At 52.5% G+C, this 17,402-nt stretch overlaps 1 protein-coding gene and 1 long non-coding RNA gene across 2 annotated transcripts in view; one reads left to right on the top strand and one right to left on the bottom strand.

The window, feature by feature from the left end:
• The window catches only part of SH3PXD2B (SH3 and PX domains 2B), a 358,044-nt gene that overhangs the window by 73,017 nt on the left and 267,625 nt on the right, over positions 1 to 17,402 (bottom strand). The window lies entirely within an intron of this gene.
• Positions 6,122 to 12,117, top strand: LOC132540132 (uncharacterized). The gene is made up of 2 exons (XR_009551383.1): positions 6,122 to 6,253; positions 10,963 to 12,117. It is a non-coding gene; the product is annotated as an uncharacterized LOC132540132 (long non-coding RNA).

Consider the following 17,402-nt stretch of genomic DNA (forward strand, 5'->3'; position numbering starts at 1 on the left):
TTATGCTATTTGCATAGCTGCATCCTTCTGTGGACAAGGAATTTAGAGGTTGTTCACTGTGTGACTTTGCCATCCATCAGGCCATGCTAGGCTGGTCTTCCCAGCTGCAGGACTGTGGGTAAGTTACTTAATCTCTCTGAGCTCCCATCCCATCATCTGTAAAATGGGAGAAAACAAATCCTCTCTAAGATTGTCCTCCGTAATAATTAGTTAACAACAATATAATGGACCCCTTTGTAGGCCCTTCTAGGACCTTGCCCTCAATGTGGGTCAACAATGGTAGGGAATGTTACATTCCCTTAAGGGAGGTTGGATTCTTCTTCTAGCGTTTGCCCTTCTTCCTTAGCCAGTCAACAGCGTCAGGTTGAGCCTGATGTAAAGTGGGAAATGAACTTAGATGATGCTGCATCCCGACGAATATCTGGCGGGGCGATGTTGCTAAGAACTGGCAGCCATGGAGGTTGGATAACATACTCTACCATCCGAGGAAGATGGGTCCTGAAAATGGTGCAGCTTAGAATATTCCTAGCCATGATCACAGAACGTGAGCTCAGACCTATAGGGATGCAGAGGTCACATAGGCTTCTGTGCTGAATATGGGCCCCAGATCAAATTGATGAGGTTTACAGTTAATAATATTTATGTATTTTTCCTATATTTGGGAGCTACTCTCTTCTCTGATCCAGCTTTCTAGTCCTTTTTCCAACTATGACACCATCTTCCCAGACAACAACTTGGGCCCACTTGAGTATTAGATGTCAGACTTAGGCAAAAACAAGTAAAGTCATGGGCCCCCTGGAATATACCTAAAATAGACCTACCAGCTTTTTTCAAAACAGAAACCCCAAATCCTTATCAATATTCTTGCCTTTAGGTTCATGTTTAGTCAACAATATGTTCTGCTTTATATCTTAACTCTTTTTCAGCCACCAGGTTCCAGATGCTACCATGATGCCAACCTGACTTTTCTGGGCATACAACCCCACCACTGTATCCTGGAGCCCCACCTCCCCAGACCCTTGCCCCACTAGGGAAAAAGAGAGAGAGAGAGACAGAGGCTTGGAGTATGGATCGACCTGCCAATGCCCATGTTCAGCGGGGAAGCAATTACAAAAGCCAGACTTTCCATCTCTGCACCCCATAAGGATCTTGGGTTCATACTCCCAGAGGGATAAAGAATAGGAAACCTTCCAAGGGGGGTGGGATACAGAGTTCTGGTGGTGGAAATTGTGTGGAGTTGTACCCCTCTTATTCAATGGCCTTGTCAATATTTCCATCTTATAAATAAAAGGTTTTTTTTTTTTAATTTGTTCCCAGCAGTGGAGACATAGATTAAAAATGCTGGCACCATTTTACGTAGGCATGTGTTGTCAGAATATTTTCCAGAGTTGGTGTGCCACTGTTTGCCAAGCCTATCAACGTTGCCCCTTGGTGATTGTGTATATTGTGGGAGACATGGGGAAAGCCAGCAGCAACCTGACTTCACTTACAGTAGTTATTTTTACCCTCTTTATTCTCAAATGTTGTCCAATTGAACTTTTATATTTCCTGTCTATTGTTTCAGGTTCATAAAGTGGTGTGACTGTTTATATCTACTATTCTTTTGACTTGGAGGGGGGAGGTGCCTTCCTTTTAAAACCAGAACTCTGACAACCACAAAAACAAGAATTTCCTGTGTGCTGACCACTGAAGCATCACAGATATGAAGGAATCCCTGAGTGTCTTGGCGAAAAGACACTCAGAGTGAAGCTAAGTGCAATAGTTAGTCCTGGATCCCGCAGGTGCAACTATTCTTACAGTAACAAGAAAACAGCTGGATACAATTCCCAGGTTTGCTGTTAGCCCTCCGGGTGACTTTGGACAAGAAACTGAACTCTACAGAATGATTGGTAGTGAAGCTTCTTGCGGGGGCGCTTGTGAGCACCCCAGGAGGTGAGAGAAGTCTTCTTCTGCGGAGTCAGAGGCCGGAGTTAAAGTCTTACTGGAACCATTGCTAGCTGCCATGTGGCCCTGAGCACATTACCTAAGCTCTCTTCGCATCAATTTCCTCCTCTATGAAACAGGGGTAATGGAAATCCTTTAAAGGACTATTGAGAGAACTACATCGTTCAGATATCTCAGGATGCAAAGTGCTTAGACGCCCGGAGGGGCCTCTAGTCCCACTCTGGACCAGTTTATGCAAATGAATCCATTAGGGGGGCGTCTCTGATTGGTGGAAAGTTTGTCCAGCGGTGATTGGCCCCATCTCGAGCCTGGGAGAACTTGGAGCCTGCGCAGTTCTTTCCCTTCCCTGAATGTGACTGTGGGAGCACAGGTGGGCGCAGGTGACTGCAGGGTGGCATCCCGTCACCTGGCAGCGACTCAGGTCAGCCCTCCCCAGCTTCCTTGGGGCTCTAGTTCCCTCCAGACTCAGGGTGGCTCTCTTTACCATGCCCCTGACCCCAGTTGCAGGACATGGCCGTGGACCAGTCCCCGGCCCCTCTCTTCCTAGAGTAAGTGACCCCTCTGAGTTTCCCCCCCTCATCTCCTGCTGTCCACTCCTTCCTTCTCTATCTGGGCCACATTCAGATTTGGGGTGAGCTCCCCAAAACTGGGGGAGACCCCTGAGGTTTCGAGGGCCTTCTACCCCCATTTCACTTTGAGGGTGGTCTCTTCCTGCGTGTGTGGTTGTGACCAGGTTGGAGCAGGAATAGGCTCTGCCCCCCTTACTCCTCTCCAAACTGCCCCTCCCAACCTGTTGGAGAGGCCACAGTCCTGCTGACGCCCAGGCTGGCCAGCAGCTGCCCACCGGGGCTTCGTGGTGACGGCCGTGAGCAGCAGCTGGGCTCCGAGGGCCAGGTGGCCATGGGGCAGCCTGTCCCTTGGGCTTTGGCAGCCTCTCTGGTTACCCTGTTGAGTTTCTTGGCTCTTTAGGCCCTGTTGTGGGTGGGCATTTGGGGGCTGTTAAAGCCTTTGGAGTTTTCACTGTACCCCGTGGCTCCCTAGTTTCTAGGGTGCTGTCAGAGCTGGGGCCACCATGGAAAGAGCCAGTCTCTGGAGAGCCTCCCCCCAGAGGCCACATGGGGGCTTTGAGACCCTGTCCTTGAGGAGTGAGCTGAAGGCCAGGAGCTGCCAGCGACTACAAGGTAGGATCCCCTTGGCATACACCTGCAGAGCTGGGGAGCCAGCCTGGGGGTCTCAAGAGGGACCCCCGGCCACACTCATGGCTCCAGCAGTGCTTGAGGATGGAGCCCTGACTCAGGCCTGACCTGATGTCTGATGAAACCTTATCCCTGCTCAGAGCAGAGGCACAGGGCTGCCTCCCTCCAACCTCAGGGCAGAGCAACATGGGGGAGTGTTGGGACATCAAGTCCTCTTAAAAAAAAAAAAGCCAGAAGTGTGTTCCACAGCAAGACACCTTGAGCAGGCAGGGTATCCTCTACTTGGGCTGCCACAGCCAGACACCACAGGCAAGAGACAGAAACACCAGGAGTGGACTTTCTTGTGGTCCTTCCTGGAGGCTTCTTCCAGAGACAGAAGGCTTGTCAGGTCAAGGCCCCACCCTACTGCCCCTTCTGAACCACATTCAGTCCATGATCACTCTTGATCCAAATCCAATCATGTTGGGCTGAAATTGGAGGTGTGGGGACATCAGCATAATTCTCACTACCATGGAGCATCCATTCGTGTGTGTGTGTGTGTGTGTGTGTGTGTGTGTGTGTGTGTGTCCCTGTAAACTGTCGTCAGGGATGATGGGCCCTGGGCTAACTGTCACTGGTCCCTGCTTTGTTGTCCCAGTGTAGAGTGGTTCATGGTGAGGGCTTAGAGCCTGAAGGAACTGGGCTCAGATACCATGTCTGCCACTTAGAAACTGTCCTCAGGGAAGTGGCTCCCCCTCTTCTGCCCTCAGCTCTTTTATCTCAGTGATGGAGACACTGATACTACTGCAGAAGGCAGTCAGGACTGGGGAGTCTTCCTACAGAGTCTGGAATGTGGGATGTGAGAAATACGAGGTGGCTGTTATCATTACTGACTTGGAATGAAGCGGCTGCCTCTAATTGAGGCAGACACTTGGAGTTTGGGAGAATCTAGCCCGTGAGGTCAGATGTGGGAAGCTCTTAGCCATAGAGAAGTGTGCATCGGGGAGAAGAGGCGTCGTTTGGCTCTGAGGCCCCGTGCTCTTCTCGGCTGCACATCATGCGTCCACCCGTCACTTCCTCATGGCCGCCCACAACAGCCTTGTTGTGGCTCTGGGTCGGATTGTTGGGATGTACTCTGCCCAGGCTCTTTACGTATCTGGTGCTCAGTGCACTGTACTCAGCATGTTCTCTTGTGGGGTGGTCCCAGGATGCTGAGGAAGCAACAGTGGATGGGTGGTGGTGGTGGGGCGGCTGTTCTATGTCCCACCACGGCAGTATTTTCAGCTGGAAAGGGCCCTCGTGGCTGGACATGGCATGCACAGCTGGCGGTCAGTCATTCCGGAAGAGCCCGAGTTCTGGTCAGCTGCACGTCCCTTCTAACCAGCACACACTGAGCAGCTTCTGTGCTGGCCACTGGCCTCAGTCCCAGGGGCCCACGGTGAACAGAGTTCCTGCTCTGCAAGCCTTCTCTCTTAGTGGAGAAGCAGACTCAATCAGCAGGCTGTGCTGGGATATGGCTCAGAGACAGAGCACATGACTGGCACGCACAAGGTCTTGAGTTTGAAGCTCAGCACTGCATGTACCAGTCTGGTACTCTGGTTCTCTCTCCCTCTTGCTGATAGATAAATGAAACTAATAATAATAATAAAGCCAATAGGGACCGGGCGGTGGTGCATCTGGTAGAGTGCACATGTTACCATGTGCAAAGACCCAGAATCAAGCCTCCCCGGTCCCCACCTGCAGTGGGGGAGCTACATGAGTGGTGAAGCAATGTTACAGGTGTCTCTCCTCTCTTCCTTTCTCTTTTCCCTTCCCCTCTCAATTTGTCTCTAATTCAATAAAACCTTTAAAAAAAATAAGCCAATCAACTAGTATCTTGTGAGGATAAATTCTGAAACATGCAGAAGCAGGGGTTGGGTGTCTGCTTATGCACAGAGGCTCAGGGGGCTTCTCTGGTACTTTGGGAAGGTCTGTGTGTCATGTGAGGAGAGCGATTCATGAGGGCTGGGGGAGAAGAGCATTCTCAGCAGGGGGACCCCCGGGGCAGGACTGTGAGGGGCACAGCGGGGAGCCCTGTGACTGGGTCCTGGTGGGGCGGTGAGCGCTGTGCAGGGTTTCTGTGTGGCTTCCTACTGCGGGTGGGAGACGTGGTGGGACCCCCTAGGCTCCTCTGGGAAGCAGCCTCTTGTGTCCATGTGCCCCAGGCATGAGGGCTTCCTTCCTGGGTGAGAGAAGACTGGACATGGGCCTGAGGGGGCTGGGGAGTGTGTCTGGGGGTGTGGTGGGAAGACTGTGGCCAGCTCTCAGCTCTCCTGTCTTAGCAGGACAGACAGCCTGAGCTGTCTGCTCCCCGAGGAGCAGGGTGGCCTCCAGAAAGAGCCCTTTGTTTTACCTGCACAGAGGAAGGCCTTTTATTGTCTGTCCCTCTGTTTAGCTGGTGCCCCGCCTGGGTGGGGCAGTTAATAAATGCCTTTGGGTGGCTCTCGCTGGTGGGCTTGAAGCCCCCAGTCCTCTCTGATTGTCCGTACAGACACAGAGGAGGCTTCCAGTATCCACAGCCCCCTCAGGAATGGGGCAGGTCCACCTAGTATAGAAACTGCTAGAATGGCAGTTTACAGCCTTACTGTGTGCCAGGGGAAGGGGCAGTGTGCTGTGATGGAGCCAGGAGCCCGGGCTGTCCACTGTCTACCACCCTCTGCCTGGCTTTGCCACTGGGGGTGCAATGAGGGGCCCTGCAAGGGTTTCCAGGGGCTGCTGGAGGCTGAGGAAGAGCGTGCAGAAGCCCGTCCCTCCCAAAGTGAAGGCTGGGGGCTGGTGGCCGGTGGCTGGTGGCAGTCCCCACCCCCAACCCCCAGCTCTCTGGCCTTGGCTCGGTCAGCGGGTAATGTGTATTTCCATGTATGGATGCAGCCCGGCTTGGTCCAGAGCCCAGAGCCCAGACTGACTGCAGGCAGCTGTCTCCTCTCCCTACGCCCCTTGGCTTCCTGGAAGATGGCCTGTGAGATTGCTCCAGCCGCATCCCAGGGAGAGTGGTGGAGCTGCTTCTCATTTCTGTCCCCCTCACCCACTGAGATTCTGCTCTCCGGAACTCCAGTTTTCTCACCTGTGAAGTGAGCTTGGAAGGATTTTATGAGGTGACATTTGACTTAATCCTAGAGGAGGCAAAAGGGAAGACGTGCAGGAGGTGGCTCAGCGGGTAAAGCATTGCTTTGTCATGCCCGAGGCCCTGGGTTCTATCCCCAGCACTGTACAGAAGCGCCACGGGCAGCTCTGAGGGGGGTGTGTGTCTCCATGGGTAGTCAACTGGAGCTTTGGCGTCTCTCCCTCCCTCTTTCTCAAAGACTAGAGGCTAAAATTGGAGCTGGGGAGACTGTCCAGTTGTATTGTGCGTGGTGGGGGGTCTGGGCTCCCTCCTCAGTGTCACATTCAAGGGGAGACACATGGAAGCCCAGCACAGTGGGTGCAGGTACCCCCAGCAGGCTTCTGGCGAGACTGAGTGTAAAGTTGCTGGGGAAATAGTCAGTGCTGTTGCCTGGTGCTTGGTTCACCTAGATCATCCTGAACTCTGGAGGTAAGACAGACAGAGACAGCCTGCTGTGCAAGGAGGAACACATAGGATTCAGCCAGTGGCTGAGTGATTAAGGATGTACAGAGTTCCCACCCTGGGGTGTCCCTGCCAAGATTTGGGGGACCAGAAAGGGGAGGCAGGGGCAGAATCTGGGATCACCCTGAGCCAGGCACTGCTCAAGACCTCGTAGCCACTTTCACTCCTCAGAATCTGGGTATCAACCCCATTTTGCCCACAAGGAAGTTGGAGATCAGGAAGAGACAGTAACTCAGCTGAGGTCAGCCAGCAAGGGCGAGGGTGGGCAAGGGTGGGCGCTAGAGAAAGGGACCAGAGTGTATCTGTTTTTGCCCAATCAGTCTCCACTCCTCCATCTTGCAGTGGAACATTGATTTTCCTTTGGGGAAACCGCCCTGCTCTGCTCTGGTGACCTAGGCACAGTTTCTCCGTGTACCATCCCTTGGGGGTGGGATCAGGAGTGGGTCACCAGCAGGGGTCTTGGAGAATAGGAGCTTTTTCTACAGGGCCCAAGGTGCTGGCGACCTTCTGAGACCTGAGTCAACCCAGTCTCCCTCTCCCATCCATTCTCCCTCTCCAGCTCATTCTCCCTCTCCATCCATTCTCCCTCTCCATCTCATTCTCCCTCTCCATCCATTCTCCCTCTCCAGCTCATTCTCCCTCTCCCATCCATTCTCCCTCTCCAGCTCATTCTCCCTCTCCAGCTCATTCTCCCTCTCCAGCTCATTCTCCCTCTCCAGCTCATTCTCCCTCTCCAGCTCATTCTCCCTCTCCATCCATTCTCCCTCTCCAGCTCATTCTCCCTCTCCATCCATTCTCCCTCTCCAGCTCATTCTCCCTCTCCATCCATTCTCCCTCTCCAGCTCATTCTCCCTCTCCAGCTCATTCTCCCTCTCCATCCATTCTCCCTCTCCATCCATTCTCCCTCTCCATCTCATTCTCCCTCTCCATCTCATTCTCCCTCTCCAGCTCATTCTCCCTCTCCAGCTCATTCTCCCTCTCCATCTCATTCTCCCTCTCCAGCTCATTCTCCCTCTCCATCCATTCTCCCTCTCCAGCTCATTCTCCCTCTCCATCCATTCTCCCTCTCCATCCATTCTCCCTCTCCAGCTCATTCTCCCTCTCCATCCATTCTCCCTCTCCAGCTCATTCTCCCTCTCCAGCTCATTCTCCCTCTCCATCCATTCTCCCTCTCCATCTCATTCTCCCTCTCCATCCATTCTCCCTCTCCAGCTCATTCTCCCTCTCCATCCATTCTCCCTCTCCAGCTCATTCTCCCTCTCCATCCATTCTCCCTCTCCAGCTCATTCTCCCTCTCCAGCTCATTCTCCCTCTCCATCCATTCTCCCTCTCCATCTCATTCTCCCTCTCCAGCTCATTCTCCCTCTCCCATCCATTCTCCCTCTCCAGCTCATTCTCCCTCTCCATCCATTCTCCCTCTCCAGCTCATTCTCCCTCTCCATCCATTCTCCCTCTCCATCTCATTCTCCCTCTCCAGCTCATTCTCCCTCTCCCATCCATTCTCCCTCTCCAGCTCATTCTCCCTCTCCATCCATTCTCCCTCTCCAGCTCATTCTCCCTCTCCAGCTCATTCTCCCTCTCCATCTCATTCTCCCTCTCCAGCTCATTCTCCCTCTCCCATCCATTCTCCTTCTCCCATCCATTCTCCCTCTCCATCCATTCTCCCTCTCCAGCTCATTCTCCCTCTCCATCCATTCTCCCTCTCCAGCTCATTCTCCCTCTCCAGCTCATTCTCCCTCTCCATCCATTCTCCCTCTCCATCCATTCTCCCTCTCCAGCTCATTCTCCCTCTCCAGCTCATTCTCCCTCTCCAGCTCATTCTCCCTCTCCAGCTCATTCTCCCTCTCCAGCTCATTCTCCCTCTCCAGCTCATTCTCCCTCTCCAGCTCATTCTCCCTCTCCATCCATTCTCCCTCTCCAGCTCATTCTCCCTCTCCAGCTCATTCTCCCTCTCCATCCATTCTCCCTCTCCAGCTCATTCTCCCTCTCCATCCATTCTCCCTCTCCATCCATTCTCCCTCTCCAGCTCATTCTCCCTCTCCAGCTCATTCTCCCTCTCCATCCATTCTCCCTCTCCAGCTCATTCTCCCTCTCCAGCTCATTCTCCCTCTCCATCTCATTCTCCCTCTCCATCTCATTCTCCCTCTCCAGCTCATTCTCCCTCTCCAGCTCATTCTCCCTCTCCATCCATTCTCCCTCTCCAGCTCATTCTCCCTCTCCATCCATTCTCCCTCTCCAGCTCATTCTCCCTCTCCATCCATTCTCCCTCTCCAGCTCATTCTCCCTCTCCATCCATTCTCCCTCTCCAGCTCATTCTCCCTCTCCAGCTCATTCTCCCTCTCCATCCATTCTCCCTCTCCATCTCATTCTCCCTCTCCATCCATTCTCCCTCTCCAGCTCATTCTCCCTCTCCATCCATTCTCCCTCTCCAGCTCATTCTCCCTCTCCATCCATTCTCCCTCTCCAGCTCATTCTCCCTCTCCAGCTCATTCTCCCTCTCCATCCATTCTCCCTCTCCATCTCATTCTCCCTCTCCAGCTCATTCTCCCTCTCCCATCCATTCTCCCTCTCCAGCTCATTCTCCCTCTCCATCCATTCTCCCTCTCCAGCTCATTCTCCCTCTCCATCCATTCTCCCTCTCCAGCTCATTCTCCCTCTCCATCTCATTCTCCCTCTCCATCCATTCTCCCTCTCCATCCATTCTCCCTCTCCAGCTCATTCTCCCTCTCCAGCTCATTCTCCCTCTCCATCCATTCTCCCTCTCCATCTCATTCTCCCTCTCCATCCATTCTCCCTCTCCAGCTCATTCTCCCTCTCCATCCATTCTCCCTCTCCAGCTCATTCTCCCTCTCCATCCATTCTCCCTCTCCAGCTCATTCTCCCTCTCCAGCTCATTCTCCCTCTCCCATCCATTCTCCCTCTCCAGCTCATTCTCCCTCTCCATCCATTCTCCCTCTCCAGCTCATTCTCCCTCTCCATCCATTCTCCCTCTCCATCTCATTCTCCCTCTCCAGCTCATTCTCCCTCTCCCATCCATTCTCCCTCTCCAGCTCATTCTCCCTCTCCATCCATTCTCCCTCTCCATCCATTCTCCCTCTCCAGCTCATTCTCCCTCTCCAGCTCATTCTCCCTCTCCAGCTCATTCTCCCTCTCCATCCATTCTCCCTCTCCATCCATTCTCCCTCTCCAGCTCATTCTCCCTCTCCCATCCATTCTCCCTCTCCAGCTCATTCTCCCTCTCCATCCATTCTCCCTCTCCTGCTCATTCTCCCTCTCCATCTCATTCTCCCTCTCCAGCTCATTCTCCCTCTCCCATCCATTCTCCCTCTCCAGCTCATTCTCCCTCTCCATCCATTCTCCCTCTCCAGCTCATTCTCCCTCTCCATCCATTCTCCCTCTCCAGCTCATTCTCCCTCTCCAGCTCATTCTCCCTCTCCATCCATTCTCCCTCTCCAGCTCATTCTCCCTCTCCCATCCATTCTCCATCTCCATCTCATTCCCCCTCTCCATCTTATTCTCCCTCTCCCATTCATTCTCCCTCTCCATCTCATTCTCCCTCTCCAGCTCATTCTCTCTCTCCCATCCATTCTCCCTCTCCAGCTCATTCTCCCTCTCCATCTCATTCTCCCTCTCCATCTCATTCTCCCTCTCCAGCTCATTCTCCCTCTCCCATCCATTCTCCATCTCCATCTCATTCCCCCTCTCCATCTTATTCTCCCTCTCCCATCCATTCTCCCTCTCCCATCCATTCCCCCTCTCCATCTCATTCTCCCTCTCCATATCATTCTCTCTCTCCATCCATTATCCCTCTCCATCTCATTCTCCCTCTCCATCTCATTCTCCCTCTCCATATCATTCTCTCTCTCCCAGTCATTCTCCCTCTCCATATCATTCTTCCTCTCCCATCCATTCTCCCTCTCCATCTCATTCTCCTTCTCCATCTTTTTTTTTCTCTTCCCCTTTCTGTCTCTTTGTTTCACTTTGGCACAGAATCTAACTGTCAGGGACAATAAACAAAGTTCCTTTCCTTGCCTGACTATATAGTCAATCAAGAGAACACCTCAGGAGTTGACTCTGAGCTTTGGGAGAAACGGTTTCATCTTTCTTCTTGGGCAGACCTTTCTGTCCCAAAGAAGGGAATCCGTGTGAGAGAACCAAGAGAGGAGTGGGGTTTGCTATCAGCAGGGCTTGGAGGTCAGACAAAGCTGGGGTTCAATTCCAGCAATATCATTTCTCTAGCCTATAGGATGTGGAAAATCTTCCAACTCAACTCAAGTCAACCCAACTCAGCTCAGCTTATTTCAACAACTCCACCACTCAACTCAGCTCAGTTCAACTTAACTTACCTCAACTCCCTTCACTCTACCTCACCTCAACTCAATAACTCAACTCATCTTGGATCAGTTCAGCTCACCTCCACTGACCTCGCCCCAGCTCAGCCCCTTCCCTCAGGGCCAAGTCAATTCAGCTCAGACCAGCTCAACTCAAGAGCTCAAGTCAATGCAACATCCCAGTGTCTTCCTTTCCCTTCTGTGAAATGGGCCTGTGCTGCTATTTTTTAGGGTGGTTATGGGAATAGATCAATAATTCTGCCAACTCTAGATTTGGCAAAGAAGGATGCCTGGACCCCAACTTAGAGAACCACCTATGCAGACAGGGGAGGAAGATGCCCAGCACACAGCAGGGCCCATGGCTGTATTATGTTTGTAGTATGCTTGGTCTGTATCATGCCTGCCTCAGTGCCCTCCTTCCAGAGCTGGCAGACAAAGGACTTAGGCTAGGATGTAGGAATTTGAGCTGAGCCCAGGACATAAACAGATACCCAGTGCCTCCCTGAGCCAGGACCCCAAGGGAAGTCTATGAAGGCTGATTCCCAGTTACTCTGTCCTCTGTCCCTGAAGCCCTTGAGTAACTTATTTAACTTCTCTGAGCCTCAGTCTCACCATCCCTACAGTGAGGAGTTCTTAGACTTACCTCTTGCTTGTTCTGACAGGGTTCTTCTTAGATTGGACAAATAATCTTATCCCTGGCTGCATCTGCAAAGGGCAAGCCCCGCTGTGCGTAATTCCAAGCACAGAAGGAGTCACAGTGGGGCGAGCTCTCTGCCGGTCTTGGGGAAAGAGTTACTTATACTCAAAACTGCTTGTTCAGGGGACTTGACTATCTCTTTGGGAAAGAAAAGGACCATGGCCTGTGAAAGCCCCATTCACTCTGGCCAGGGTAGGTCGTGGCTGAGCTTGGAGAAGCAGGGCCTGCTTCCGGGCCTGAATTTCAGATTTAAATACTCTGTGTGCCTAACAAGTGCGTCTCAACAGCCTCAGTTTTGGGAAGCTCATGGAGGCCCGTGTACGGCATCTTCATAAAGTCAAAATAAAGTTGAGTTGTTGAGCTGATTATTGTTTAATCTTGGTCATTATCCTTTGGAGAGAAATTATCACAGCCCATGTACCAGTGAGGGCACTGAGGCCCCCTCTCTGACCTCATTCTCTGGGTCCTCTGCCAAAGTAAGCATGGAAGCCCGGCTTCCCTCCTGGGGGCCCTGCTAGGCTTGGGGGTGTCAAGCATAGCCAGTGGGCCAGAACCTCTGTTGCCCACCTCCTTCTACGTCTGCTTACAGCATGGCTAGTTCTCTGCACTCCAGTTGACCCCAGGCTCCCCAGCCCAGGGGACCCCCCCCATACACCGCTCCCCAGATGTTCCCTCCCAAGCCAAGAACAGAGAGAGTGAGTAACCACTCAGAACACATCGGCCTGTTCCGGGACTCACACCAGTGGGGGAGGACTCTCTCTCTTTCTGGAGCTTGGAAAATGCCAGGATGGCATTCTTGGCAAGCCTCTCCCTCATTCTTCTGCCACTGGGTGTTCTCAGCATACGATCTCTTTTCACGGAGTGGGTGGGGTGGGAGCTGGTGGGGGGGCATGCCAGAGATACGTGGTGTCTCATTGAAAGCACGGAACCCCACCTGCTCAGGCCACACTCAGAATACACTTCAGACTGGGGAGCTGAAGCGGCAGGTTTCTGGAGTCCCAGAAGCTAGTGGAAGTTCATGGAGATGAACAACGGAGGTGGCAGCAGGGTGGTTGTCCAGGGTCCTGTCCCCTTGACAAGGGTCCTGAGTTCCTCTTCTTGTAAGGACCCTGGAGGGGACTCGGTATGTAGTGTGCATGGCGTGGGGCCCTGGGTTCAACCCCTGGCATTACCAGGGGATGTGGTGCATAGTGGATCGGTGCTCTGGGGTCTCCCTTCCTCCCCTCTCCCTCCATCTCTATAGGACTCGTAGACAAAAATCAGGCTGGCATGTCCGGTGGAGAAATGACTAAAGAAGCCCGAATTCTCACCTTCTGCACCCCCAGAAGAATTTTGGGAGAAATGTTAGGGGAAGATGACCAGAGGGCTCTGAATTCCAATTCCATCAGGACCCAGAGAGAGAAGAGGAAAAAAGGAAGGACATTTGGAAGTAGGAATAGATGTAGGTGTGACTTACAAAGGAAGAGAAAGGGACTATATATATATGTATATATATATACAGAAAAATAATATTCAACAATAACAACAATAATAACTACAACAGTAAAACAACAAAGGCAATGAAAAGGAATAAATAAATAAATAAATATTAAAAAAATAATAGTCAACACCTATCTGAGACCCTGGGAGAACTATTACAGTTTCCAGTGGCGGGAATGGGGACACAGAACTCTTTGTGGTTGGAGCAGTGTGCATTTGTACCCCCTGTTATCTTATGTTTCGTAAATCAATATCAAATCACTAGTAAAGAAAAAAATAGGGACTGGGTAGTGACATACCTGGTTGAGATCATATGTCATAGATTTCAAGCATCCAGGTTCAAGTCCCCACTCCCCACCTACAGGGAGAAAATTTCACAAAGAGTGAAGCAATGTTATGGGTCTCTCTCTCTCTCCCCCTTTCCTCTCAATTTCTCTCTGTTCTGTCAACAACAAAAACAAACAAAATTGAATAAAAGACTATACTGTGAGCTGTTAACCACCCCTCTCTCCTCCCCCCAAATGGGGGGGGAGGCACACTGGGGTGTGGGGCATGAGTGAGGGCCAGAGCTCTTTCTCCAGCACCGTAGGAAAAAGAAAATAAGAAAGGACACGGGGCCCATTGGGTGAGCGCCCTCCCCCCTCCGGTGGGAACCCGCTTTAACTCCACGGCCTCCTTAAAAGTCTCTGGATACTGGCACGTGCTGAGGCTCTGAGGGCTGGCACCTGGCCTCCACGCATGAATTTTGAGAGGATGCAATTCAGCCCCTAAGAGAAACTCAGGGACACAGCACTGAGGGTCCTCAGGGGCCTGTGGTCGAGTCCCGGGCCCCCTCAGCTGTGGTATCTGCCTGGCTGGAACCTAGCGTACCCCCAGAGCACTCAGAGGTGTCTGGCTGGCTCTCCATCACCGGGAGTGTCAGTTTTACCTTATGCAACATCTGGTCAGTTCACCCTGCATCTCTGAGCTCTGTGGAGATGGCTGGGCTCAGGGGTGCCTCTCACAGGGTGGGTGGGAGTCAGTCATCTCCCAGAGCCTCAGTTTCCCCTCCTGTAATGAGGACACGGCAGAGGAGAGATGAATACGGAATGCAGATAGGCCTGCCCCTGTGTCTGATACGCAAGGTGGGGAGGGGGAGGGCTGTCCCCAGTGGGGCCCCTCATCTTCCATCCCCTTGTGGCACTGTCCCTGGACCCCCGAATGGTGGGCATGGGTTGGGGAGAGAGAGCCCGGTGAGGCTGTTTCCCTTTGGCGGCCTTGCAGGGGCCATGTGGGGGCTGGGGGCAGCCGAGCCGTAGCTATTTCTCCCAGGAGACGAGAGGCAGAGCTGGCTTGGCATTTGATGTGAAGCTGCTGTTGTTTTTGGCTCCACTTCCAAGACTCCTGCTTGGCTAATTAGTCATTGTCTTGGGAGGCCGTCTGTCCCAGGGGTGAGGGAGGAGGGAGGGGGAGGGAAGTGCTCCACAGGGCCAGGATGAGTGTATTAAGCCCGTGGCAGGCACATACTCCCTGGGCTTTCCCCAGGAATGCTGTCCATACACCTGCTTGGAGTGTGCACACAGTTCGTTTGCGTGAAACCCCAGAAATCCACACACCTGTGAAACCACCAGCAAGCTCAAGGTCAGAGAGAGAACATTCCACCTCTGTATTCTGAGCCATTCTGAGTCAGTATTCCCCCCCCCAACCCCTGCCCCACGGGACCTCTGACCCCTGTCTGTCTGTGTCCAAGGAACCCCCAGTTCCATCGACTGCCTTCCTGCAGTGTGTTGTCCCCAGAGTCTGCTGTCTGTCTTGCCGCGAGCCCTTCTGTTTCTCAGTTGTGTTTCATGAGGGGATGTGCCACACAACTTGGTCATCTGGCCGTTTACTGCTCCCTGTTAGCACTTGTTTCAGGCTTGGGCTCTTGTGAGCAGCTGGGAGACGGGCAGACTGGGGACAGGTGGCAGTTGTCACTTGGTGTGGTGGTACAGGAGCTTTGGTGGGGGGTGTGGTGAGTTGTCCACACACGCATCTAGATGTGAGGCCATACTCCTTGAACCTTGTGATTTAATATAAGCCAACCCCAGTCCCCTCAAATACAGCTGCTTTGCAAGTTGGGTCCAAGCCTGTGGGTGGGCACGTTTTCACGTCTCTCCAGCAGACTCCAGGGAGTGGTGTTGCTTATGCTTATTTAGTTTTATCAGAAGCTTCCGGACCTTTCCTCGGCATGGTCCCACTATTTTGCACTCCCAGCAGCACCATCTTTGAGATCCTGGATGTTTGTGGTTTGGGCCACCTGGGTGGCAGGTGGTGGTGTCTTCTTGCGGTTTGAAAGGTGCCTTTCTCTGGCAATGCATAGAGCAAAGCCCCTTTTCACAGACTCCAGTCTTTCACACGACTTTGAAAATAAAATGTGTGGGGGAGGGGATGTTCCTGAACTAGACCCTTGACCTCCAGAGGAGACGGAACATCGGACCATGCGTCGCCCTCTCTGCTGCTACTGACCTGTCTCAGCTTGATTGTTCATCACCTGAGTAACCCACACAAGTGAACTCCAGCAAGGAAAATGTGAAAGCAGTGGTGTGAGCTCCTCCCTCATGAGCCCTAGTTGAAGATGTCTTTGTACTGTTCATTTCTGGTTGGCAATACCCAGGGGATCTGGGAGAGGATAGGGCAGCACGGAGTCAAGGGGACAGGGACTTTATTGGAATAAACAAGAAATACTCACCAAGAGAAGCGAAGGGCAGACAGTTAAAAGGAGCCGCCATCTGCCTGGAAGTAGTGACAGGTGTAGGTGTGACTTACAAAGGAAGAGAAGGCAGGACCATAGGAAAAATGGGCAAAAATATGGATGGATAGATACAGAAATAATAGTCAGCCCATATCTGTGACCTTGGGAGAACCACTGCAGTTTCCAATGGAGGGAATGGGGACACTGAATTCTGGTGGTGGGAACAGTGTGAAATTGTACCCCTGTTATATTGTAATTTTGTAAACCACTAAGAAAGACAGGAAAAAAAAGTAATAGCAATATTAAAATTTTGGGGCGGAGGGTAGATAGCATAATGGTTATGCAAACAGACTCTCATGCCTGAGGCGCCAAAGTCCCAGGTTCAATCCCCCGCACCGCCATAAGCCAGAGCTGAACAGTGCTCTGGTAAAAAAAAAAAAAAAGAAAGAAAGAAAAAGAAAAAATTAAAAATTTTAATCCATAAAAAAAAAAAGGAACCATATGCCTCAAAGGCAAAACAGAGGGAGGCCTGTCCCCAGAGAGAGAGTCAGCTGCCTGCGGGCCAGGCAGGAGTGCGGGGAGGGGTATGTCCTATATGGCTTTCTCATCCTATTCACTCACCAGGCCTGGAGCCTTATCTGCTGACACTCCCTCCAAATGGCTGCAAAGGTCTTTGCATTTGCAAATGTCTGAAGCCTGGGGGTTTCCACACCATTGCCATTCTGATATCCTAGCAAAAGCCTCATCTGTGATCTTATGCCACAGCCCTAGCTTCTGCTTGGGTGGGGGTGGTGGTGGTGGGGGGTGGGGGGATCCTCCTTCCTTTCTCCAGACACGGTGCCCTGGAGAGTAGCCACCCTTGCTCTCCTGAATAGCCCAGCGCTGGACAAGTCCTCTCTGGCCTCGCTTTTGTGCTTCTGCAGCGATCTCGTGGGATCACTGTGCTCGGACCTGTTGCTTCCTGCTGCTGGGGACCCGCGGTGAGGGTGGGTCGTGGCTATGTATCTGTTCTCCCGTTGGTGGGTCGTGTTGCTCTGCTGTGACAAGCAAAGTTTCCGGGAGTACTGTGACCTCGGTTCTGCTTGCTGTGGGTCTGTTTTTCAAGGCAGATTCCAATGACTGGGAGTGAGCACCACGCTACTGTCTCAGTCATCACTGCCCCTGGAAGGCTGCGTGACCAACAGCCACAGACTCGAGGGCCTAGACAGTCAATCCTTTATTCTCTCTGTCCGCGTGAGGGGTGGTTGGGCTCTTCTGCTGGGCTGGCTCCAGCTTGCTCCAAGACAGCCATTGCTGGGACAGCTATCCCAGCCCTGAGGGACTCTCCTCCTCCGTCAGATTAGCCGGGGCTCCTCACAGAGAGCAAGCGGGGGGTGTGTGTGTGTGTGTGTGTGTGTGTGTGTGTGTGTGTGTGTGTGCACCTGCTCAAGTCTGGGCTCAGGGCGCTTCATGAGGCCTCCCA

The sequence above is a fragment of the Erinaceus europaeus genome, chromosome 9, assembly GCF_950295315.1.
Source record: "Erinaceus europaeus chromosome 9, mEriEur2.1, whole genome shotgun sequence".
Classification (NCBI taxonomy): domain Eukaryota; kingdom Metazoa; phylum Chordata; class Mammalia; order Eulipotyphla; family Erinaceidae; genus Erinaceus; species Erinaceus europaeus.